Raw genomic sequence first — 25,143 nt, forward strand, 5'->3', positions numbered from 1 at the left:
TTACTCGAACTACTGCAATACAGCTAGCGCCAATACTGCCAGCTAAATAAAAGATTCTAACTACTGAAGGTACTAACTACTGATAGGCATAGTTAGCAAATGAAAGATTTCGATAGAGAGCAAACAATGCATGTACCTTAATAATGTTCAGAAGTCATAATATATATATATATCAGTTCATGACATCCATTCTTACAAATTTACTGTCTCTGATGGACACACGTCGAGATCATCCGCTCTCAAAACTCCGCCATCTCTCTCCATACATCCACCACTGCTGGCGGCTCACCTGCAACTGCGCAACGCTACGCGCTGTTCACATTCAACTACCCAACACTACAATAGCGAATAGTTCAACAATGCCAACCAGCCACAGACTGCACACAGCACATTCAGTGCTTTTCATACAGAGCGCTACGTGGCGTTACCAACATAAAAACCTAAACAGCCTACTTACTCAATGTCAATGCTGACGGACGCAGAAGAGGCGTAAAGTTTTGTGTCGTGCAGTTATCAAGGGTAAACGAGTGGGCCTTCGCCACGGAAAGCCCATATCGGTGATGTTTCGTTGAATGGTTCGCATGCTGTCACTTGTTGGTGGCCCAGCAGTGAAATCTGCATAATTTGCGGAAGGGTTGCAGTTCTGTCGCGTTGAACGCTTCTCGTTGGTCCCGTTCTTGCAGGATCTTTTTGCGGTCGCAGTGATGTCGGAGATATGACGTTTCACCGGGTTCGTGATAGTCACGGTACACTCTTGAAATGGTCGTATGGGAAAATCCCCACTTCTTCGCTAACTCGGAGATGCTGTGTCCCATCGCTCGTGCACCGACTAGTAGCACCACGTCCCAACTCACTTATATCTTGATAACCTGCCATTTTAGCAGCAGTAACCGATCTAACACTGCGTCAGACACTTGTCGTATATAGGCGTTGCCGACCGCAGCGGCATGTTCTGCCTGTTTATACAATCTTTGTATTTGAACACGCATCCCTACTTCAGTTTCCTTGGCGCTTCAGTGTATGAGGGCTACACAGAAAGTAAGGTTCAATCGGTCGCGAAGTGACCATTGCGAAAATCAAAAATGTTTTATTTTCAACAGTTAATTACGCCTTCCAGCTAATTCTCTACGTACTCGCCGCTCCGACTTGCCAATCTGTCATAGTGCTCCACCAACTTTCTAATATCCTCGTCATGCTTCCCACCAATTCTCTACGTTGGTCTATAGCTCGTTGTCTGGGCCTAAATGTTGTCGCCAAATGGTTCAAATGGCTCTGAGCACTATGGGACTTAACAGCTATGGTCATCAGTCCCCTAGAACATAGAACTACTTAAACCTAACTAACCTAAGGACATCACACAACACCCAGTCATCACGAGGCAGAGAAAATCCCTGACCCCGCCGGGAATCGAACCCGGGAACCCGGGCGTGGGAAGCGAGAACGCTACCGCACGACCACGAGCTGCGGACGTTGTCGCCAGAGTCAGCGGTTCACGTGAGCGGAGACGAAAGAGGGGGGCCAATTACGTGCAGTAGTGTGGGTGATCAAACACTTCCCATCGAAAACAATGTAGGAGCATCTTCATTGCCTCTGTAGAGGGCGGTGAAAATTTTCATGAAAAAGGAAATATGTGAGCTGCACGACATCAGGCGTAAACTCTAAGCCTGGTATTACTTGGCTGGAGACCCTACTGTTGGACGCAACTTAACGTGCTCACTGTGCGCTCAGAACTGAAAAGAGAGACGTGACGCGATCGACGAGCTTACTAGACACACTGCCGAACACATCTAAGCAAATCTTCATCCGATTTTCCTGTAGTTTCCATTTCGCGCCCGATCGGACCTTTCTTTCCGAATAGGCTTCTTACTAACCAAATTAGGAATTTGTTGTTGCCAACGTAACTAGATTTACGCTTAGACAGTCCGGTAGGGCAGAAGTGTCGCTCTCATTGGTCCCAACGCTCGTTTCCGCTGACGGAGCAGGCAGTTCGTTGCATCTGGTTGTACGTTTCAGCACCTCGCACACGTAAGCCGCCACACGCCGCCACGGATCGACGATGAATGCAGGCCCATCGAACAGTAGGCTGTTAGACGCATCTGCGGCTCCGCTTGTCGGAGGACGCGCGGTTGTAGGCGGCGTGGCGCTATTTGACTCATTTGTATGCGGAACCACCACACAATCGTTTGGACTGGCGCGCGTTTCGTGCGCGGGTCATATCGCCAAACAGCACAGGTAATTTAAGTCCTCGTCGGGAATAATTACGCCGTGCGATAGCGGGCCGACCGGATTTTGCACGGCTGACAGCCGTACGTGACGCCCGCCATACGACACTGCTCCTGTTTTCAGTGGCGCGTACCGCTCGGCGCCACCAGCGCAATGAAGAACCATACAAACGTTAACCCTGATTGCGACAACGCCTGCTCCCAGACTCGACCACTGTTCGCTGTATTAGCTGACCACACACGAGTAGAATTAGTGACGGGCCACGGATATTTACAGTGGATTCTTGAACACCTGCAGTCCCCCGCGACACTACGCTTTGGAAGAGATACAGCCTTCAGATCTTTAGCCCAATTCTCGGAAGCGGCGATCCAGCCTCACTAGTTGCCCACACACGTGCGGATTTCTGCGACGGGCCTCACTCAGGAAATCCATGAGTTTTCATGTGGACTTCAATGAAATCGAGAAAGCTAAACAATTGTACTGTGAAATACCTCGGTCGTGAAAATTGGCGCATGAACACTACAGCGACAAGAATGTAAAAATAAGGCGTACAAAAGAATTGTTGAAACATTTCTAGACAGTATTCCAAGTGTGAACCAAAATGTTATACAGTCTAAGCTACAAAATTTGAAACAAAGTTTCAGAAAAGAATTTTTGTGTGGTCCCATAGTCTGTAATTGTTTTTTAATTACTGAGGGTATTTTAAATCCGTGCTTACAACTACGGTACAAGCAGCAACAGTGCCAAACGAGGGAATATCTCAAAAACGTGCAAGCAGACGATGTTTCCAGATTTTAGCCAAAATCGAAAATAAAATATCGTAAGTTAAATCAACATCTTTTGTAATGAAACGTTTTAAGAGCTAGAAACCAAACCAAACTATAAATATGTTCTATTACAAACCACTGATGTTCTGTTCCAATAACACAAAATATATTTTGTGACAAAAATACGCATTTTCTTCTAGTTGCAAAGATGGATTTCAGATGCCTTCAATAATTCCAGAAAAGAGTTCAGGAAGGTGTAGGTTGTAGGTCTTACCAGATAAGCGTAAAATGGGAATATAAGTTTTAAAAACCAACAGTGAAGCAAGTGCCCATGAAAAATTGCTTGTATCGTATTCCAGCGAAACTCTGTAGATATTCTAGCGCTTTAATACGGAAACCAATTTACGCTCCAAAAGAATTAGTTCCTATTTTGGCAACCAGGTGAAAATTTGGTGCTAAGAATGCAAAAAGACATATAGAAGTGTTTCCATACATAGTGACTTAGGAACGGGATGTGGACAGTAAAGGACAAACAAGTGATAAACACATAATGTTCATTTTATCATTAACCTCCGCTTACACAGTTTGCTCAATATGACCACTGGAGACATCGACGAGAAGCTGTACAGCGCCAGATCTGCACCTGGTGATCTAAACTGGAACTAATTTTTCCACCGTAAATCGGTTCCGCGTTAAGGTAGTAGCATTTCTACCAAGTTTCGCTACCACACGATAATTACAGCCCAAATTGGCCTCCGTGAGGAGCTGCACCTTAATTATAACCACCTAGAATTACTCATTACAGTGTTATGTCCATTAATGTACGGATATTACGAATTACTGTACTTCACAAAGAATCAAGAACGCCCTCTTTCTAGTGTTCTTAACCTTTGCAATTATCAGAGGAATGATCAGGATTCTGACAAGGGAACATCCCCATCGCACCCCCCTCAGATTTAGTTATAAGTTGGCACAGTGGATAGGCCTTGAAAAACTGAACACAGATCAATCGAGAACACAGGAAGAAGTTGTTTGGAACTATGAAAAAATAAGCAAAATATACAAACTGGGTCGTCCATGCCTAAGATAGGCAATATTAAGGGCAATGTGAGCTGAGGAGCGCCGTGGTCCCGTGGTTAGTGTGAACAGCTGCGGAACGAGAGGTCTTTGGTTCGAATCTGCCCTAGGCTGAAAATTTTGCTTTCTTTATTTTCGCAAAGTTATGATCTGTCCGTTCGTTCATTGACGCCTCTGTTCACTGTAATAAGTTTAGTGTCTGTGTTTTGCGACAGCACCGCAAAACCGTGCGATTAGTTGACGAAAGGACGTGTCTCTCCAATGGGAACCGAAAACATTTGATCGCAAGGTCATAGGTCAACCGATTCATCCACAGGAAAACACGTCTGATATATTCTATACGACACTGGTGACAGCATGTGCGTCACATGACAGGAATATGTTGTCGACCCACCTAACTAGTACACTTGGCGAATGGGTAAAAAGATTCTTCTACCTTGCCCGATTTAGGTTTTCTTGTGGATGTAATAATCACTCCAAAAAAAGTGATGAAAACATAAAGGGTTTGTCACATAAACTGAAAATAAATAGTTAAAATTTTAGGTCGAGGGAAGATTTGAACCAAAGACCTCTAGTTTCGCAGCTGTTCACACTAACCACGGGACCACGGCTCTCGTCGTTTTATACGGCACTTAATATTGTCTATATTGCAAATGGACGACCCAGTTTGTATATTTTGCTTATTTTTTCATAGTTCCACACAACTTCTTCCTGTTTTCTCGAACGATCTGTGTTCAGTTTCTCAAGGCCTATCCACTGTGCCAACTTATAACTAAATCTGAGGGGGGTGCGATGGGGAGGTTCCCTTGTGAGCAAGATCTTTGTGTCTGCAACGTTGCTTTTCGGCAATTTATTTTTTGACCCATTTTGTGCGATGCTTCTTTCGAGAAATGTATGGGTACATATCGTACATGTCGCCCTCCTCTGCTACAATCCCTTTCCTACTATCGTCCATAACTTATTCTCGACAATATAAAAGCGTTTCAAAATCCGAACATGTTCTGAAGTCACATAACGTCTTAAAAACACAATATTTTAAAAGCTACTTTCGGCGAATTGTAGTCGGAACTCTTGAAACCTGTCGCTTGTGGCTCTGACCCTTCGAGCATGCACAACTGAAATGGGTTCGCGCATAAATCACGAAAATCCGCCGATTTACGCTACACTCGAAGGGATCTGGCCTCATTGCAGATCCGAACGACTGGATCCGATGGACTCGCACATCAATGGTAAACGACGGATGTGAAATCGGATGGCCGGATCCATCAAAAATATCCACTGAGCCAGCCCACTATTCTCTTCCGTCTCATAAATCCGCCGGTGGGTGGCCAGCTGTCGCCAAAACGGGAAAATATGCTGGCGGGTCTTCGGCTGGGGATCTAGCGCGCTGCACATCTCCCCGTCTTTGTTACGCGGTAAATATGAAGCAGCAGCCGGTGCTGTCTCGCTTGAACACTGCAGGTGTTTGTAAGCTTTGGGCACCCTGCCATTCTGCTCCGCCCATAGCCAAATTTACGTTCACGTTTTACGAGAGAAACAAAGCCAGTAGCCGAGCTGCGTGCACATGCAGTTGCTTATTACCTAGCACCAAATTACGCTGGCGTGCACCAATTATCAGTGGCCTTTCGTGCAGACTTTACAGGTGCCCGAAAAATTTCTTACTGACATTCATTCCAGTGTCAACGTATGTTTGTGACCAGTGCACCTGTTGACATGTTCAAATTTGATAAATTCTCAGATAATGTCAAGTCATTATCCAGATGAAATGTGCTCTACTTATGGTAGAGCAGGATAGTTTCTAAATGCATTATGTTGCTTTCAATAAATAAATGTAGCCTAAAACTAACTTTGATCGGATCCAAAAGGAGACGACACAGTTTTGGATAAAATAATTTTCGGTACTGAACCGTCTTGAAGAGGACCACAGCAAGTCGGTCGAAAAGTCAACAATTTATCTGTTTCGGTAGTTACAATGACGCGCCTCAATACCCAAAATTGTTTTATCCAAAACGACGCGACTGTGAAAGTCTATGAACTTATAGCTGTTACTGTTCACCATATGCAGCGTGTTTGAGGTAATAATCAGTGTAAGTAACACTTATTCATGTAAACAAACGTAAGAGTTGGCAAGACAGTACGGTATACATAATTTCCAGAGAGTTATGAATTTTTTAATTAGAACATTATTTTCTCTACCGTGTTGCTGATATATTTAAACTAATTGTTTACAAAATAATTTAAAACAAGTTTCTTTCACTTTCAGTTCAAAATTTTAGGAATGGATGCAGTATGCTGTACATGATTGGCTGTGTTCAGAAAGTTGTTCGCATTAAAACGCCGTAAAACGCTCAATCCCATCTTGCTTTTAGTGCCTGGCTAAACAACTCCTAATCTTTGATGCTGTCACTGCCACTCAATCTTTACCTTTCGCCAAAACTTTCTCTTTTTCATTCTATTGTACTCCAACAAGTTGCTTCTTCAATAACTCATTCATTCAAATACGATCTAAGAACACTGAATGCATTTGTTGTAGAATTTAAACATAAGGCAGTGTAGGTAGCAAAGACATGCAGGCAATGGCTAATCAAAACTATTGTGTCTCGTATTATCTTCACTAGAAGAATTAAGGTACTTGTTTCTACTGTCTGTATGGCTTGATTTGAACAGAAAAAGTAAACGTTGACTTCTACTGATGCACTTTAAAGAATTAATCTGAACTGCACAACTTACGAATTGCTAGTGTCGGAAAAGAAAAGAAAGTGGAAATCGAAAAGCAAGTTCATTATTAGTTCTACAAGTACAGGTTTAATTCTTCTGTTTTGCAATACTTGGCAGTAGCGGCAAGTGCTGGCACGGTTCGTAGGTCGAAAGTGTCATACGATAAGCTTACGCGTTTGTATAGCGTCCTCAAAATATTCATTGATTTGTGACTGAAACATAAAGTTATTCTCAACTGAATACGTTAACTTACGAGCACAGCTCTCGTCATTTGTGAGAAGTTTAAATTTTCTACTTTAACATGAAAAAATCTGCAACAGAGGCTCATAAAATGCTGGGTGAGATCTATGGTGAGGCACGTGTTAGTGAAGTAACGTGCAGAGAATAGTTTTATCGTTTCAAGAACGGTGATTTTGCGTCGAAGACTGGCATGGCGGTAGAAAACAGAAGGTTTTCGAAGCTACTTAAACAGACGGAAACATTCACAGAAGATCTCGATAAGTAACTGATGCGTGTGAGCCAAGCACTGAAAGACAAACGGCCACAATAAAGCGAGAGACAGGAAAAGGTGATTTTGCGGCATGACAATGCTCGACCCAGCGTCGTAAAACCCGTCAAAGCATACTTGCAAACGTTGAAATCGGAGGTCCTGCCCCCGCCTACCGTGTTCTCCAGCCATTGCTCCCTGTGACTACAATCAATGGCACACGGCCTGGTTGACCAGCACTTCCAGTCATATGAACAAGCGCAAAATTTGATCGATTTATACACCATCTCAAAAGACGCCCAGTTATTCCGCTGCCAAAAACGTGGGAGAAATCAGCAGCCATCGATGGTCAGTACTTGGAGTCGTAAATTTCTTCTACGTTTTTGAGAAAAAAGCTCTAACTTCGAGAAAAATTTGGTGCAAGCAAAGTTGTAGACCTAATAATGAATGATGTAGGATTTACTCATGGCATAACAAAAACATAAATACGAGTATTACGGTGCAGAGTATACTGTGTGCCTCTCATATTTTTGTCTGTCTAGTGGAGCCTAAAGTGACGTTAAAAAGCTTGCCAGCCTGCAGCACAACAATCTCCGCTCATCAGTCAGCGTCATAAATGCCAATGGTAGTAAGTTCTTATTTTTTCTCTTATAGAAACATTGATTAAGAGAGACTGATAATATCATTAATGTTTCAATTAAACACAGTCATAGCTATGTTCTGTATACAGCTGAAGAAAGCTATTCTTGCAGCTGTTTCCAGATGCAAAAATCTCTGAAAAATATTCATGTAGAGGCAAAGAGGCAATGAAACATGTCAGATGCTACACAAGATACAGATACATGCATACTTACATATCATTGCACTGCAGAAAGATGTACTGGACAAATGTAAAAATTTTTAAAGTTTTACGCACCCAGTGCCAAGCCCAGTCCAAAAAGGCTTGAGCATAGTATCACAACTATAACGTCAAACAGGCAGGAGAGTTGATATTCCAAATCTCTTGGCACACAACTGAGGCATTGTCACACATACCTCGACCGAGATGTCTGAATCTCCAATTCAGTAATATGACCTCACTGTCATTCTGACAGCACTGCAAGGTGCTGTAACAATATGCAAAATGTAAATCTTACAGAAGAACGCCCTTCAACCCACTGACATTGTAGAAGGCACCAAGCTGGAAGGTGAAACCTACAGAAAATGGTTCAAATGGCTCGAGGAACTATGGGACTTAACATCTGAGGTCATCAGTCCCCTAGACTCAGAGCTACTTAAACCTAACTAACCAACACACACACCCATGCCCGAGGCAAGATTCGAACCTGCGACAGTAGCAGGAGCGCGGTTCCGGACTGAAACGCCTAGAACCGCTCGGCCACAGTGTCCGGTGTGAAACCCACAACTGAGACACTCAAGAGCAGTGATGAATGCTGACAAGCCCAGAACACCAGATCACATTTGGTCATTCTATGTGCCACCTCTTCTGCAGAGAAAATGATTCAATTGTAAAACCAAAACTAAAAAATGTCAAAAGCGCCAACGATGTGTTATGCATCAAGGTCGTAAGGGAACTGGGGAAAACTGTGCTGCATTGCTCAAGCACTCAGAAGTATCAAGACGAGCCGGCCACTAGGTGTAAACAATCGACATGGTTAGACTCTCATTAAATTATGTAAGAAGCAGTAGTTAGGACAAAACATGTATCAGGGGTTTGACGAAAGAATTACGGTACTGAAACATAGTTATTGAACCAATACAACAAAACTGAAGACCTCTGACAACTCATAATGAACGAGACCGATACGGTCGTTACAAATGATATTTTACGGCAAAGCCACTTCTCAATGCCATAAATACTCCATACTGCTAGGCTAGAGTCAGAATATCAGAAGGATCGATGGCATTCGTGTTGTTTGCACTCGATTATCTGATTTTTATAATGTAATATATTGTGATTGATTGTTCCAGTGTCAGTGATACTCTTGCTGTCTGATGTAATGGCCACTGATCCGTAGCCATGGATGACTATGAACCATCATCCAGCTCTGAAGCCACCACTGATGTGTAGTCCACTAGTTTAACAACACTACTCCAGTTCAGGGCACCAACTGCTCTGAAACTTCAGCACCATTCTGGTCATTTGGCCTACTGAATCGGGAGACCAGGATCAGCATTCACACGCCGCCATGGCAAAAGACATTATTGTCCATCTAAAAGGACAACATGGGCAGTGACCTGATACAGAAAGATTACTCTGAGGATGGTATGTGAGCCAAACACACGGCTGTGGTCACAGCCTCGCCCATAGCAGACCAGCTGACGGGCTTCAGCAGATTCCACTCTGGCTTACGAAGCCAGCAGTTGGCACGGAAGACACAGTGACAAGATGTACTCTGACGAATAAAATAAGTAATAATTAATCTTATTTCATTGAATCTGATGACGTCACACAGGTTCCTTGCCCTCCATCAGGATGAAACTGTAAAGGTTTAAAGCCTGGAAGTAGGCGACGCCTATAGCTGTCTCATTAGGACACCTGATAGGTCTCACCACCGTGCTCTATGCTTAATCCTGAATCCATAAGGGTCAAAGTCCGCCAACTCTTCAATACATATATGTACATAAAAGATTAATTTTTGTCTAGAACATTGGACATCATTACTCTAGAAATAAACTAAAGTAGTTCGAAATCTCTAGTTTGACAAGAGCTTTCAGGATGTTTCCCTCAGTCACCAGGTGAATGCTGGAATCGAGAATCCTTTCCAAAACTTTGCCAGCTGGGGTTTCCTCTGCCCCATTCCGAGCATGCTGGGATATTTCTCTGCAAAGAGCGAAACTCTTCAACACCTCACTTGGTCTCATCAGTTGGGAATAAAAGATGTAAATAAAAATATTCATCACTGCTTGGTCTACATTCACACATACTTTAAGACGTGTAAGTTTTGGATGTATCAGTTTCGGAAAAAATCTCGTCTTTGTTCAGTTACAAAGTGTCTTGTCCATAAAAGATTCCAACTTCGTCTAGAAAAACTTGGAACTCTGGCTGTGCTGCAGTTGAACTAAGCAAGCATCAGAGCTACAAAGTTTTCTAGACGTCATTTAACTGCAGCTGTCGGTCTTTTATTAGCTTTTATCTACATTTACTTGCAAGGCTATGGGAGAAATAGTTCGGCAACAGATCTGCAGAAGGTGACCCCCACCTGCGCAATAAGCCGCTCTCGACAGGAGCCTCCACAACCCCCAAACCCCTCCCCCTCCACAACCCCCTTCCTTTTCCCTGTCTGGCGAGGAAAAACATGGCGTGGAGATGAGGCGGCGGCAGGCAGATGTCTGCGGCACCTGGCGGGCCCCGCGTTTATTTGCCGGCGGTAAACTCACAGCCAGGCGGCCCAGACGGGCGTCAAGCACACCTGAGCCCAGGGCCTTGGGCGCCAGGTACACAGCAGTCGGCCTTTCTCCTGCCGGAATTTCATCCCACCGTCAACGCCAACGCTGCAGTCGCCCTGTTTGGGACTGCGGCGACGTACAGGACGACTATTGCCGAGATGCTCACGTTATTTGTCTAGGAAGAACGCAGCGCCCACGAGTGACACTAGCTGATACTAATTAAGGCATCGTGTTCAGTTTCCAAATCGGAAAAATGTTAACCTTGCAGAACAATATTTATTACTCCGATAACACTCTAATGATTTTTATCCTATATACAACTCTTTACTCGCCATAGAAACATGACAAAGAAGATTTAATTTTCGACTTTGGACACAGCAAAAGCCTCTTCGTTGCAAGATTACGGTCATTATTCGTTGTAGGTTCAACCACCAGCTGATGCCATGTAGGCTTCTCTGTGACAACAAACTTCTGAAACGAAGGACTACTTTCCCTATAAAACGGACAATTTAAGATCACGATTTGAACGCTTATAACCTCAGCTATTTTGCGCCATAAAGTTCCATCAAACAACAACAACAACAACAATACATCATTGTAATCAAATGTGCTAGGTTGGTGCGTAAGTTCGTAACCTTTATTGTTTTGCATGTTCCTATTATTATGGGTTAATTTATCAATGCCAACGGCCTTGCCGCAGTGGTAACACCGGTTCCCGTCAGATCACCGAAGTTAAGCGCTGTCGGGCTGGACTAGCACTTGGATGGGTGACCATCCGGTCTGCCGAGCGCTGTTGGCAAGCGGGGTGTACTCAACCCTTGTGAGGCAAACTGAGGAGATACTTGATTGAGAAGTAGCGGCTCCGGTATCGTAAACTGAATATCCGCATCCGGTGACGCCTGTGGTCTGAGGATGACACGGCGGTCGGTCGGTACCGTTGGGCTTTCCAAGGCCTGTTCGGACGGAGTTTAGTTTTTAGTTTTATTTATCAACTGTCAATTTTTTTATTTGTGGTTCACTGTTGCTATTTGAGTCTACATACTGTCGTTTTTTCATACGGAGACTGAGTGAAGCTGTGGACGCTAGAAAATGGGGTGCCAAGTGGAGCAGTCGGAACATTTTGGACATATTCTTCTGTTTGTGTTCAATAGAGGGGTGACAGCAGCGAAGGCAACCAGAAAAATTTGCGCCATGTATCGAGATAATGTCACTGGACAGGACACAGCAAGAAGATGGTTTTCTCTCCACGTTCAACAAGACGTTCAAGGTTTGGCAAAAATTGTTTAAACGCTTTAATCGCCAATGATCCACATTAGAGTAGTTGAGAAGTGGCAAACGTGATGAATTGGGATCATTCCCCACTATGTGTCATTTGCATGCGATAGAGAATTTCAAAAATCGGGTGTATGGGTACCGCATGCTCTAGGCCAAAATTACAAAAATCTGCGGATGTCATATGTGCATCTCTGCTTGCTCGTCATCAGTTGGCTCATGAACAACACGGACCATTCCTAGCCTGTACCGTTACTGGTGTCTTTATGCTAACATAAGGAAAATAATGGTTGAGCGTAGGCAGTACAGTAACTCCCTGTACAAAGCCCTGATCTCATCGATAAAAGGTAACATTATGAATCTGGTGGAAGATTGGCGTTGTGGTGTACTGTTAACTGCTTCCCCGAGATGTAAGCGTCACTGCTGACATTTATTGCCAACAACAGAGACGTCTTGCAGACGCAATCCAAGAACAACGATCAGCAAGATGCGTGGCGCGATGCTACTCCACGATAACGCCCGCCCGCATTCTGCTAGGCTGACAAAAAGGCACTATACAGGGGTTGTGTTGGAGAGTCATCTCGCACCTGATTGTGCTTCCTCAGAGTTTCACCTTTTCCCCGTGCCCACACGTTTTTAATGTGGCTGTGGAACATACTGTCTCATGTAAAGGATGCGTCATGTGTAAAACGTAGACGGATTGGAAAGTCAAGTTGAATGCCACACCTTTGCAAAAACCACTGGCAGAATTCATTTCGACGTGGAAAATCGTCTGGGCTAAGGGCGTGAACCTTCTGAAGGCGATAGACCTGCAAATTATCTTAATGTAAATGGTGGAATTTCCCGCAGAACACGACTCGATTTTGTTGAGGATGTGGCTCTGAGCACTATGGGACTTAACATCTATGGTCATCAGTCCCCTAGAACTCAGAACTACTTAAACCTAACTAACCTAAGGACACCACACAACACGCAGTCATCACGAGGCAGAGAATGTTGAGGATGTGTTTTCCAGCAGTGCTAACAACTCCTCTTCAAGTCCTGGTGAACGCACTGTGCTTTGACGGTCGCGTCCGTCAAGCTGAAACGTCCCCTTAGAACAATTATACATGACTGTCCTTAAACTGACACACAATATTTTTTAGCGCAACGCAATCTGACTTTCAAAAATCCCTACAAAAGAATGGCCCTGACTAACATTAACCTATACGTTTCACAAATCACTTACCTCACCAAAAATCTTCGTTACTCGAACTACTGCAATACAGCAAGCGCCACTACTGCCAGCTAAATGAAAGACTCAAACTACGGAAGGCACTAACTACTGATAGGCATAGTTAGCAAATGAAAGATCTTAATAGAGAACAAACAATGTATTTACCTTAATAGTCATAATATATATAGCAGTTCATGACATCCAGTCTTACAAATTTCAAAACTCCGCCATCTTTCTCCCCACGTCCACCACTGCTGGCGGCTCACATCCAACTGCGCAACGCTACGCGCTGTTAACATCCAGCTGCCACTGCCCCACACTACAATGGCAGACAACAATGCAAACTAGCCACAGACTGCACACAGCACAGCCACTGATTTTCATACAGAGCGCTACGTAACGTTGCCAATAAGAAAACATAAACAGCCTACTTACAAAGCCTTCGCTCCTGTAACATAAAATGAATGGACCGGCTTTCGAAGTAGGCCCTAAATGTACATGTGCCATTACAAGAACGTGCCGGTGGGTAATGTACCCCAAGTGAACCTGTCTTTCGCATGGACCTGTGGACGGCAGTAAATATGCATAGATCTGGCACTAGACGATTCGGAAACCGCCGAACGTACAAACGTTGGACAGCGTGAGAATTTCCATTCGCCACCCCGTAAGCACAGTGTACGTCTGCCCCGTGCTCCCAAGAATAACGCTAAATTTCCTTTCCGCTCTACCCTGTAACAAACACAAGAGTGTCCCCGTTTGATGACAAACGGTGAAAAGGCGAACCAGACTCTGCAGACTGCACAAGTGCTGCCCCCTATGCAGCACCTATCAAACGGGCATTTGAACAGCCAAAAGCAACGAGTCCATGTCCCAGTAAGAGGCCGCGGAAAACCCGTGATGTTGTCCCGCCCGGAATAGCCGCAACTATTGTCGACTACAGCGTTTGCAAATAAAGGCCATAAAACTTCGACCCGACGTCTCTTTTACATTCAAATAGTTGCCTTGTAGACCTGCTACGCTGACGGCTCGGACAGAAATCTGTCTGCCTACCCTCTTGGCGGTGCGCGACACTTTAACGACGCCTAGCGCCGTACGCTAAGGGATGCGGATTCAGGTTGGTACGTGAAATACGCTTGTTACGACCCACTCTACCAGCCCTCTCATTTTTTTCATTAATTGCAAGTACACAGTGGAGCTTTGCCCATCCAAAACAGACTTGAGATGGAACCCAGTCACAAAACGATTTCATTAGTAACTCAATCAAAAATGGTTCAAATGGCTCTGAGCTGTATGGGACTTAACATCTGAGGTCATCAGACCCCTAGACATAGAACTACTTAAACCTAACTAATCTAAGGACATCACATACATCCCTGCCCGAGGCAGGATTCGAACCTGCGACCGTAGCAGCAGTGCGATTCAGGACTGATGCGCCTAAAAACTCTCGGCTACACTGGCCGGTCAGTAACTCTATCCATGCAGTTTTCGAACGTCCTATGTTGAGTTGAATCTGGTTAAGGGGGCGTAATACTTTGAACTAATTTGATCAGGAAGGTTTAGTTGTGACCACACTAATGTCCTTAGTGTTCGTGACTGTTCAATGGACACTTATAATTAGTGCATTAAAGAGAATACTAGGTCTGGATATTATATTCGGTTACAGTGGGACGTGCTCGGGCATATGTCAACCATTTTCAAACTTAATTGCATATTTGTTAAGCAGTGTCAGCCAGTCCAATGCAGCTCATTAGTATCCGTTAGAGGTAGTTTAAAGGTTAGTAGTTACAACCGTTTTTACTGGCGGCGGTAACAGGACTGCTGTTATCAACGTACTCGACAGCTGTGAAATTTCGATACCGTTTCGGCGTGGGATATGGGACCCGTTAAGTCGCTTAAATAACGCAGAAACAATTTTGAACTCTCAACAACGCCGAATACGTGACTATGCGTTCAAACGTCACTTTCTCTGTTTTATTAACTTTCGCTTTAAAGAACGTAAGCTTTGGCCCTTACACAGATCTAGCCAGCTTTCGAAGATAGTTCACACTTCCATGCACGATACAATGTTGGTTCGTCACATCTTGTAACATAGTCGACAGAACAGAAAACTAGACTCTCTCTTATATCCGAAATCACATAGAAAAATAGGTCGGTATATTGCGTGAAGCACTCCCGGTGCGTTTGCGGGTTCTTGGAGGGATACTTCAGCTTTTAGGCTGCTGGGCGTAATACTAACTTCTGCCTCTCGATGACTTTTGCGTTAGACCTACGAGAACTTCTCTCATGAAATTGTTGGCTCTTACCTCTCCTTTTTTCTTAAAAATTCTTCAACTCTTGCGAAATCCTCCTCAACGTCGAATTTCAGAACTACTTCTCTTTTCGAAATCTCGGTCAGTTATTCCAACAACAGGGAAGCAATCATTTTCTAGAAATTTCTGAGCTCATCTCTCTCTTTATGTACTTACTGCGTTGTCCATCTCTATACACTATAAAAGTGATCTTATTAAGCTTTTCATCTTTCAGACGCAACTAAAACTGGTCTGCATGCCTAATTAATTTTCCCAATCAAGATTCTCTGCACATCAATAATTCTAACTCTCTTCTCCAAATATCTGCTTCCACTGGTGACTATTAAGAAAACTTCTTCTTTCAAAATACAACTGATTTTCCACTAACAATGAGGCATTTCATCTCAGTCCATCGTAACACTTTCAAATAGATAAAACGTTCCCTACCAGACCAAAGCTCCAAAATATTCAGAAGTTACACATAACTGCATTGACAAAAGAATACTGCAGATTCACGCAACATTTTTCCTTGCATTTTCCATTAGATAAAGACGTGAAATAAATAATGAACATTTAAAAAAATAGCAAGGTACAAACTCATAACACACCTCAGCTGGATATTAAACCGATGAGAGGCTGCTGGCGAACTACTGAACTAATCAGGCTACACTTACTTCTGTAGGCAAAATAACGCTACTTGTCACCACCATAGCTGATACTGCGGTTAACTAGCACTACCTCTGTTAAAACACATAACCATATTTAGTGCCACCTTTATTGTATAGGTGAGCTACCTGGAGTATGGAAATTTTGAAAAAAATCGTTCAAACGGCTCTAAGCACTATGGGACTTAGCATCTGAGGTCATCAGTCCCCTAGACTTACAACTGCTTAAACCTAACTAACCTAAGGACATCACACACATTCATGCCAGAGGTAGGATTCGAACCTGCGACCGTAGCAGCAGCGCGGTTCCAGACTGAAGCGCCTAGAACCACTTGGCCACAGCGGCCGGCCAGGAAATTTTGAGGGTGCTAAAAGACCTGCAGAAATGCATAAAATTTCAGCAAATTAGATTTTCCGCTGAGCTACCGTGCCGGCACCACTCAGCTACCGGGGGCGGACATTGTAATCAGTATAACATAAAGATGTAATTCTTGTGGCCGCTCAAACACAAGCTACGTGCGATCCCATTGGCTAGTGTTGAAAAGTTGCCATGTATAAATTAACAGCATTGACGAATAAATTAGTTTTTTATTACTAAGCGTTTTCTTTAAGTCATATTTCAAAATCTGTGTATTTCCCACGGTTAGTCATCAATTTCTCTTTGATTAATTAGTAATGATGTACCTATTTTTACCGTATCATTGTTGCCGGTGAAAATGGTTTAGTGGTTGGAACTTTGACACGAGGTCAAACCGTGACGAACCAAGGTTTACTCCGGAGTCCTCTAAGAACGGAAATCTTGACAAGTGTGTGATTTTTAACACGGGAAAAGTGGACGTTATTCAAGTGGAAGGAACTACCATTCGGCTGGCGCGGTGAAGAGCCTCAGTTGGCCGATCAAATATAGGAATGTGTCGAGGGTGGGATTTTGCTGGACATCAGGGCAGACAGGGGATGCAGATGGGGTTCTTTGTCGCGGTGCCTGATGTGAGACATTTCAACTTCTGCTAGCAAGTCTCCAGCACATTGGTTGTGAATACAAAAGATGAGACTCAATCAGTTATTTCTGTTACATGATTACGAAACGCAGTACAACCCAGCCGTAAGCTTACTTGCTCATTTTGTCTCCTGTGGGATGCAGTGAAGGAGTCATGTGACATGTGATGCTGCGAACAAACCGATCGCTACGTGGCAGTGATAAGCAGAGAAACACCGTACTAAAAGTCTGTCTGGCCAGATTCCAGTAGTCTCAAAACCAGCTTCTAATTAAGGGCCAGGAAACTAACTTTGAGATTACCATTATTGGAATGGGCACATTATTATTTTCAAATCGTAATTTGTGAAGGAAAAAACTTAGGTTTTTTTCATTTTAAGTAGTTCGGACTAACCTATCAACTAATTTTGTAAAGGTTTTCTGTGGTTCACAGTGTACACTGTCCATTCACATTAATGTGATCACCTGTCAGAAGTGTGAATAATCACCTTTTGCAGAGCGTACACCTGCGAGACGCGTAGAAACAGAGTGAGGTTCTGGAAGGTACCCGCAGGGATGTGGAGGCACGCCAATTCCAGTGTCTTGGCGCGCTGTGCTAGATTTCTCAGTTGAGGATCCATGGCACATACAGTCAGATCGAGGTGGTCCCACAGATTCTCGATTGGTTTTAAATCCGGGGAACACGGTAAAGCCATCCTGGTCCTCTTCCAACCACGAACGTACCCTGCGAGCTGTGTGACACGTTGCTGCCGAGGAAAAACAAACTGCATGTAAGGATTGTCATGGTCTCCAAGGATAGATGTATACTCCTTTTGATCCATTGTGCCTACGGAAGTGACGAGGTCACCCAAAGAAGGCTACGAAAACATTCTCCAGACCATAACGTTCCCTCCACGGCATGGACACTTCCGACGATTGTTGAAAGGTGTATGCTTCTAGTCCGATGGAGCATAAGATGTCATTCATCTGAAAAGACCACCTGCTGGCACTCTGTGGATGTTCAGATGCGGCACTGGCGTGCAAATTCCAGCCTTTGTTGCCAATGAACAGCAGTCAGTATGGGTGCACGAACCAGGCGTCTGTTGTGGAGGCCCGTACGCAGCAATGTTCGCTTAACTGTCGTTGAAAAGGCACTGTTGGAAGTATCTTGGTTCATCTGGACTGTCAGCTGCTCAACAGTTGCACGTCTATTCGCCCGTATACATCTCCGCAGCGACATTTTGCCATGCATGGCACACTTCAACCAAGACGTTTACAAACTTAGCCGTTTCGGAAATGGTTCCACCTTGGCCCAAAAGCCAATGGTTTTACCCTTTTGAGCGTCAAATAAAAATGACTGCAATGTTACTTTCGTTGTCATCCCGACACGCTTTATATACCCTCCAGTGCGAGTGGTGTCACCTGCCATCTGTGAATGGTTATTGCAAGGCCGGTGGCTTGGCCTGCACGTTCTCCCGACTTGACACCGCTGAATTTTTTCTTCTGGAGTCATCTGAAATCTGTTATCTATGAAGCCCCTATTTGGTAACGCGCACTATGGCACCCTCCGATGCAATTTCCAGTTCGCCAGGAGTCTTTGAAGGAGTGTGACAGTCACTCCAGCGTCTTTCCACGGCGTGAATTCAAGTATGAGCGAAATTTCAACCACAATTTGTAGCTGTTTTCAATTAGAGATTATAAAGCTTCACCCCGACTTCTGATTTATCTTGATGCCACAAATGCAATGAACCTGCTACCATGACGGATCGGATGACGTGTTGTGTGCCTATCGTCTTGGCTGTGAACGACGCTCTTTGACACCTAGCGCCGTACGTTAAGGGATGTGAACATGGGTTGCTGTTGATATATGCTTGCAATGAACCACTCTACCAGTCGTCTCATTCCGTACATTCATTTCTGATACACCCCGTACATATATTAGAGAAATGAAGGAATATTAAAATCATGCACGTTGTAACTGAAGGTGTTGCGGTTGGTATAAAACCCAGTGGTAGGGGCAACTGTATCACCCTGTACACATACGAGGGGCGTTTAAAAAGTCAGTGTAAAGTCCGAGAGATGGCACCACCGGCGCGTGTCGAGGTCATGTTTAGTTAGTAGCATCTTTGGAAAGAACGTACACCAAGTTTCAGCCATATTAGTCTATTTCTTTGTGTTTGGCATTCGTGTGAATCAAGGAAGTCGATTTATTGTCAAACAATGGACGAAAAATAATTTCGTGTACTGATTAAACATTACTTTATGAAAGGCAAAACGCCTCAGGAGACTAAAGAGAAGCTTGATTAGCATTATTTCGACTCTGCACCTTCGATTAGAACAGTTTATAAGTGGTTTCAAACTATTCGAAGTGGCCATATAGGTACAAATTATGCTGAACGTTCTGGACTCCCTGTGGAGGTTACGACTCCAGAAATCATTGATAAAATCCATAATATGGTGATGGTTGACAGAAGAGTTAATGTGCATGAGATTGCTAGTGCTGCGGGCATCTAGAATGAACGGGTACATAATATTTTGCATAAACATTTGGACATGAGAAAGCTATCCGCAAGATGGGTTCCGCGATTGCTCACCCTTGACCAAAAACGGAACCGTGTGAAGTGTTGCAAGGATGATTTGCAGCGTTCAGAAAGAATCCGCATGGCTTTAAGCGCCGTTTCGTCACTGTGGATGAAACATGGATACATTACTATACTCCTGAGACCAAACAGCAATCTAAACAATGCAGAGGCCGGAAAGGCTATGGCGACTGTCTTTTGGGATTCGCAAGGGATAATCCTCATCGACTATCTGGAAAAGGGTAAAACTATTATAGGTGCATATTATTCATTGTTATTGGACCGTTTGAAATCCGAGCTGCAAGAAAAACGCCGGCGATTGGACCGCGAAAAAGTCCTTTTCCATCACGACAATGCACCAGCACACACCTCAGCATTTGTGGTGGAAAATTATTGGAAATAGGATTCCAACTCGTTTACATCCCCCTATTCTCCAGACTTGGCTCCCTCGGACTACAATTTGTTCCCCAAGTTGAAGAAATGGTTGGCGGGAGAAAGATTTTATTCAAACGAGGAGATGACTGCAACAACTAATAGCTATTTTGCAGATTTCGACAATTCCTATTAATCGGAAGGGACAACAAATTAGAACAGCGTTGGACGAAGTGTATAAGTCTAAAAGGAGACTATGTCGGAAAAAAAGGTGTACCCCAAACACGTAAGTAGTTTTTATTTTTGCGCGGATTTTTCGAGAGCCCCTCGTATATCAACACCTTCATATACCACAAGCAAGATTTTCATATTCTTTCAACAGCTGCAGGCAAACTATTAGTCCTACAGAAAAAATGAACTGCGCCTTAATGTAGGAAATTTAATGTAGTTAACTATTGTATTGGCATGCGGTTTTCTTAGACACCGAATTTTTAGAATTATTCAAGAAAAACATAAAAGTGATTTTCAAACGCGTTTATGTTGAACAGCCTTCAGCGAGAACGTGCAAAATATAACTGCATTACATTTTTTACAAAAAGTCCTGTTCGCTTTATTCTGTATGATGATTGCTTTGCACGTAGCGAGCGAGGGAATACGTAAATTTTGCATATGGTATTTGAAGGCATTGCAAGCTGCATAAGACGCAGCAGTAGGGGCAGCTGAATCACGTTTCTGAGAGAGAATTGTTCAGAAAACGTTCGAAACGTTTCCAAGTTAATTAGCATTTTAGTCAGCCAGTAAGCTACTCGTTCGCGCAAATTCAAGCGGCCCGCCAGGGACGGTATCGGCAGATGTGTTGTTTGTTTTGCTTCCTGAAACCGAATAAGAGAGCGATACAAAGCTTGAACGTGGGGCGGTAGAGAGTACCGAATCCGAACCCAAAGTCGAGCAGTCCCGTGTGCTATCAACTAGGCTATAGGAACAACTGACACTAATTGTACTTGGCAGGCCGCTTGATTTTGCTCGTGCAACGGCCTTATTGACTAACATCAATACTAAGTAACTCACAAACGACGTAAGCTATCGATTTTTTTCTTAACAATTATTTCTCAGCATATCCTACCCTGCACCACTCTTACCAGCTTTTCTGGCTCTTATGTTGATTTATATTTTCCTATATTTTGTAGACTTCCGAGGATGACAGATTAATCTGTCCAAACCAACTATTAGTCTATCGAAACAGTTAAGTGAAATAACTATTCCAATTGTGCAGCTGACTACGAAATTTTATTTTGGAGAAAAACTTCGACCCTGTTCTTGTCTTGTCTTTGACTTCCGCAGAAGACGACGATCCAGATAAATACATTTAAAAATTTTTGTAATATGTAAATATATTTTACTCCAATTTTAACAAAATTCTCTTTTACAGGATCGCTTTTCTTGCTATTGCAAGCGTGACAGTGGCGGAAAGGGAGAGAATGTAAAATGCGCTTCCCTTGTTGCGCAAATAACGAAACTCATGTTCTACTTCCACTGTCTCATTTTCTAGGCTAAATCTCTAATTTAATTCAGCAACATTCCATTATCTTTGTATTACCTTTGTCGATATTAATCTTATAACTTCTTTTCAAGCTGATATTGCAAGTCCTTTGCGGTCTCTGCCAGAACTACAAAGTCTTCAGTAAACATCAACCTTTTTATTCCTACTCGCTGGACTTTAATGTCTTTCCCAAATTCCTCCTTAGTTTATTTCATAGCTAGCTTAGTGTTGAAATGGAATAACATCAGTCATAGCCTGCAATGCTGTCTACCGCCCTCTCAGCTACTGCTTCTCTTCTAGTGCTGTCAATGTGGAAGTGTGCGAACGTTTTCTAAATTCATGGAGGTATGTTCCGACTCTGCAGTTAAATAATTTTATTGTAACACGTGTTTCACTTCTTTGACTTATTAAGCATTTTCAGCGTCCCTTAACACTTGTTCATATATATGTTGATATGCTACGTTTTCTCATATCACTCCCTTGTTTCTCAAGTTAGGAACAACATTTTGCAGCACAAGTTTCCTGAGGTTAAATTATCGTTTGGTGTTGCTCATATGAGGCATCCTGGGGACGTGTTCGATCGGTCTCCACGCTCCAGATGCCCGGCGATTCCCAATTTTATTATAACACTTCATTTGCTCTTTCCACTGTGTGTGTTTACAGTGTGTAGTGTTGAAACAGTCACTGTGTGCTTGTCTTCCGTCTTTTGCTTGTGTTGCTTATTTGTGGTTTGATATTTGTTCATTTGCTGTGCGCCGCGTGGGTAGCCGTGCGATTTGAAGCGCCTTGCCGCGGTTTGCGCAGCTCCCCCCGTCGGAGGTTCGAGTCCTCACTTCGGCATGGGTGTGTGTGTTGTCCTCAACGTAAGTTAGTTTATGTTTGATTAAGCAATGTGCAAGCCTAGGGACCGGTGATCTCAGCGGTTTGGGCCCATAGGAACTTACTAGAAATATCAAAATATTTGCTCTTTATGTGTGTGTGTGTGTGTGTGTGTGTGTGTGTGTGTGTGTGTGTGTGTGTGTAGTCGGATGTGGGAAACCACCTAAAACCTCATTCAGACTGGCTGGCACATCGACCTTCCTCGTTAATGCGCCAGGTGGATTAAATCCGGGACCAGCCCTCCTTTCCGAATCCTGAAGCAGCTATCTGGGAGAGTGTATTTTATCTTTACTACCTTCAGAATTTCAAAGAATGTATTCCAGTCGACACTGACAAGCATGATCCCTGAATCTAAAAATTGCATCAACGTAAATTTACCTTTTCTTTAGTCTACACTTAAACATACATCTTAGATATTGATCACACTCTTTATTTCAGTTTCTTCCTGAGATTGGCCCTCACTGTTATATGATAGCTCCGTTTGTTTTATCGGTTTAGGAGGCGAGGTGTAATACTTTACTCGCAAAGTACTGAACTCTTGTTCTCAAAGAGTGATAATACCAAATTCTGCTGTTACTTTATTAAAGGAAAGACATGGACAATCTAGTAACCAAAGAGGTACGTTCATCAGTTTAGTGTAAAATAGTTTATTAACAAGTTTGAGTGTAAATAGTACATATCCTGTTTAAATACACAAAAAACATTCAAAATGTTGAACATTTAACATTAACATATATATCATACCATCATGAGACTAACCTCCAACAAAATCGTATTTCTTTTGCTTTAGTGAAGGGTTTGTATTGTGTATGCATAATTAACGTTAGTTCAGAGATGAGGTTAGTATTGGCTCCTTTAAATAAAGCAACGTCAGTTTGTCCCAACTTCTCAAATTTCAAAGTATTGTTTAGTAATGCAGAGACTGCGTTATTTAAGTTACTTTGAAAACAGTTAAAATAAGGAAAATTTAATCAAGTATATTGTCTGGTAATAAGTCATGAGGTGTACACTACGGCGATTGCGACGTACGTATTATTAGGCAGCCGGCCGGGCAGGCCGAGCGGTTCTAGGTGCTACAGTCTGGAACGTGCGACTGCCACGGTCGCAGGATCGAATCCTGCCTCGGGCATGGATGTTTGTGATGTCCTTAGGTTAGTTAGGTTTAAGCAGTTCTAAGTTCTAGGGGGCTGATGACCTCAGAAGTTAAGTCCCATAGTGCTCAGAGATATTTATTACAAGGCAAATTCATACTTCGGTATACTGATCAGCGAAATATAGTCCTAACATTCACGTAATCGATAAATGGGTTACAGAAATAAGATAAATTAGAGGAAAAATGTTAACTACGGGATTTTAGCGCCCCGCACGAGGTCCGTAAACGATAATTTTTTTAACCCTCGGTTACGGTAAATCCTTTACTATATGAGATGACTGGAAACCCTAAATGCTCGTTACAGGCGGGACGTTAAACCTTAACCTTGTTGCATCCCTCCTTTTCTCTGTATGTGCCAAGGGCTGACGCGGCGGCAAACAAACAGCTGGGAAGCGGGCCAGCAGCTGTTCTGCAAACCGTCCCTCAGTGCTGCCAAAGTCAGTCGGTTTTCCTTCGGCGGTGAACCGGCGGCTGTAACGCTTGCGCCGCCGACTGCTCGCCCGGCTGCCGTGGAGCTACCTGGCCGCTAGCAGCTGTAATAGCTGCCGACCAGCCTGACTCAGGACGCCCGTCTATTTCGGGAACGGCACATTCCGAGTGCTTACAAAGCTCGTCCGACCCTCGCCGACACACAAAAACGTTTACTCTTACTCACTGAGCGTGTTGTTGTTGAAAATGGAACGCCGAACACGTGGCCACCCGGTACCACGTTTCTTGAATCTTTCACATGTGTATGTGGTGACATACATGCCGTGTCCTCTGGACATAAAAAATGACGGAACTCCGTCACTGCTTAACAGAACTGTTTTAACTTTTGTTTTATACCCCAAACATGTTTCGAAATACACTACTGGCCATTAAAATTGCTACACCAAGAAGAAATGCACATGATAAATGGGTATTAATTGGACAAATATATTAGACTAGAACTGACATCTGATTACATTTTCACCAATTTGAGTGCATAGATCCTGAGAAATCAGTACCCAGAACAACCACCTCTGGCCGTAATAACGGCCTTGATACGCCTGGGCATTGAGTCAAACAGAGCTTGGATGGCGTGTACAGGTACAGGTGCCCATGCAGCTTCAACACGGTACCACAGTTCATCAAGAGTAGTGACTGGCATATTTTGACGAGCCAGTTGTTCGGCCACCATTGACCAGACGTTTTCAATTGGTGAGAGATCTGGAGAATGTGCTGGCCAGGGCAGCAGTCGAGCATTTTCTGTATCTAGAAAGGCCCGTACAGGACCTGCAACATGCGATTGTGCATTATCCTGCTGAAATGTAGGGTTTCACAGGGATCGAATGAAGGGTAGAGCCACGGGTTGTAACACATCTGAAATGTAACTTCCACTGTTCAAAGTGCCGTCAATGCGAACAAGAGGTGACGGAGACGTGTAACCAATGGCACCCCATACCATCACGCCAAGTGATTCGCCAGTATGGTGATGACGAATACAAGCTTCCAATGTGCGTTCACCGCGATGTCGCCCAACACGGATACGACCATCATGATGCTGTACACAGAACCTGGATTTA

The 25,143-nt window shown here is 43.6% G+C and overlaps 1 protein-coding gene and 1 pseudogene across 1 annotated transcript in view; both read left to right on the top strand.

Annotated features, from left to right (window-relative positions):
- LOC124585982 (sodium/calcium exchanger 3-like) overlaps positions 1-25,143 on the top strand; it is a 783,464-nt gene that overhangs the window by 689,298 nt on the left and 69,023 nt on the right. The window lies entirely within an intron of this gene.
- LOC124555518 lies at positions 11,344-11,461 on the top strand (annotated as a pseudogene).

This window comes from Schistocerca americana, chromosome 1 (genome assembly GCF_021461395.2).
Source record: "Schistocerca americana isolate TAMUIC-IGC-003095 chromosome 1, iqSchAmer2.1, whole genome shotgun sequence".
NCBI classification, from domain to species: domain Eukaryota; kingdom Metazoa; phylum Arthropoda; class Insecta; order Orthoptera; family Acrididae; genus Schistocerca; species Schistocerca americana.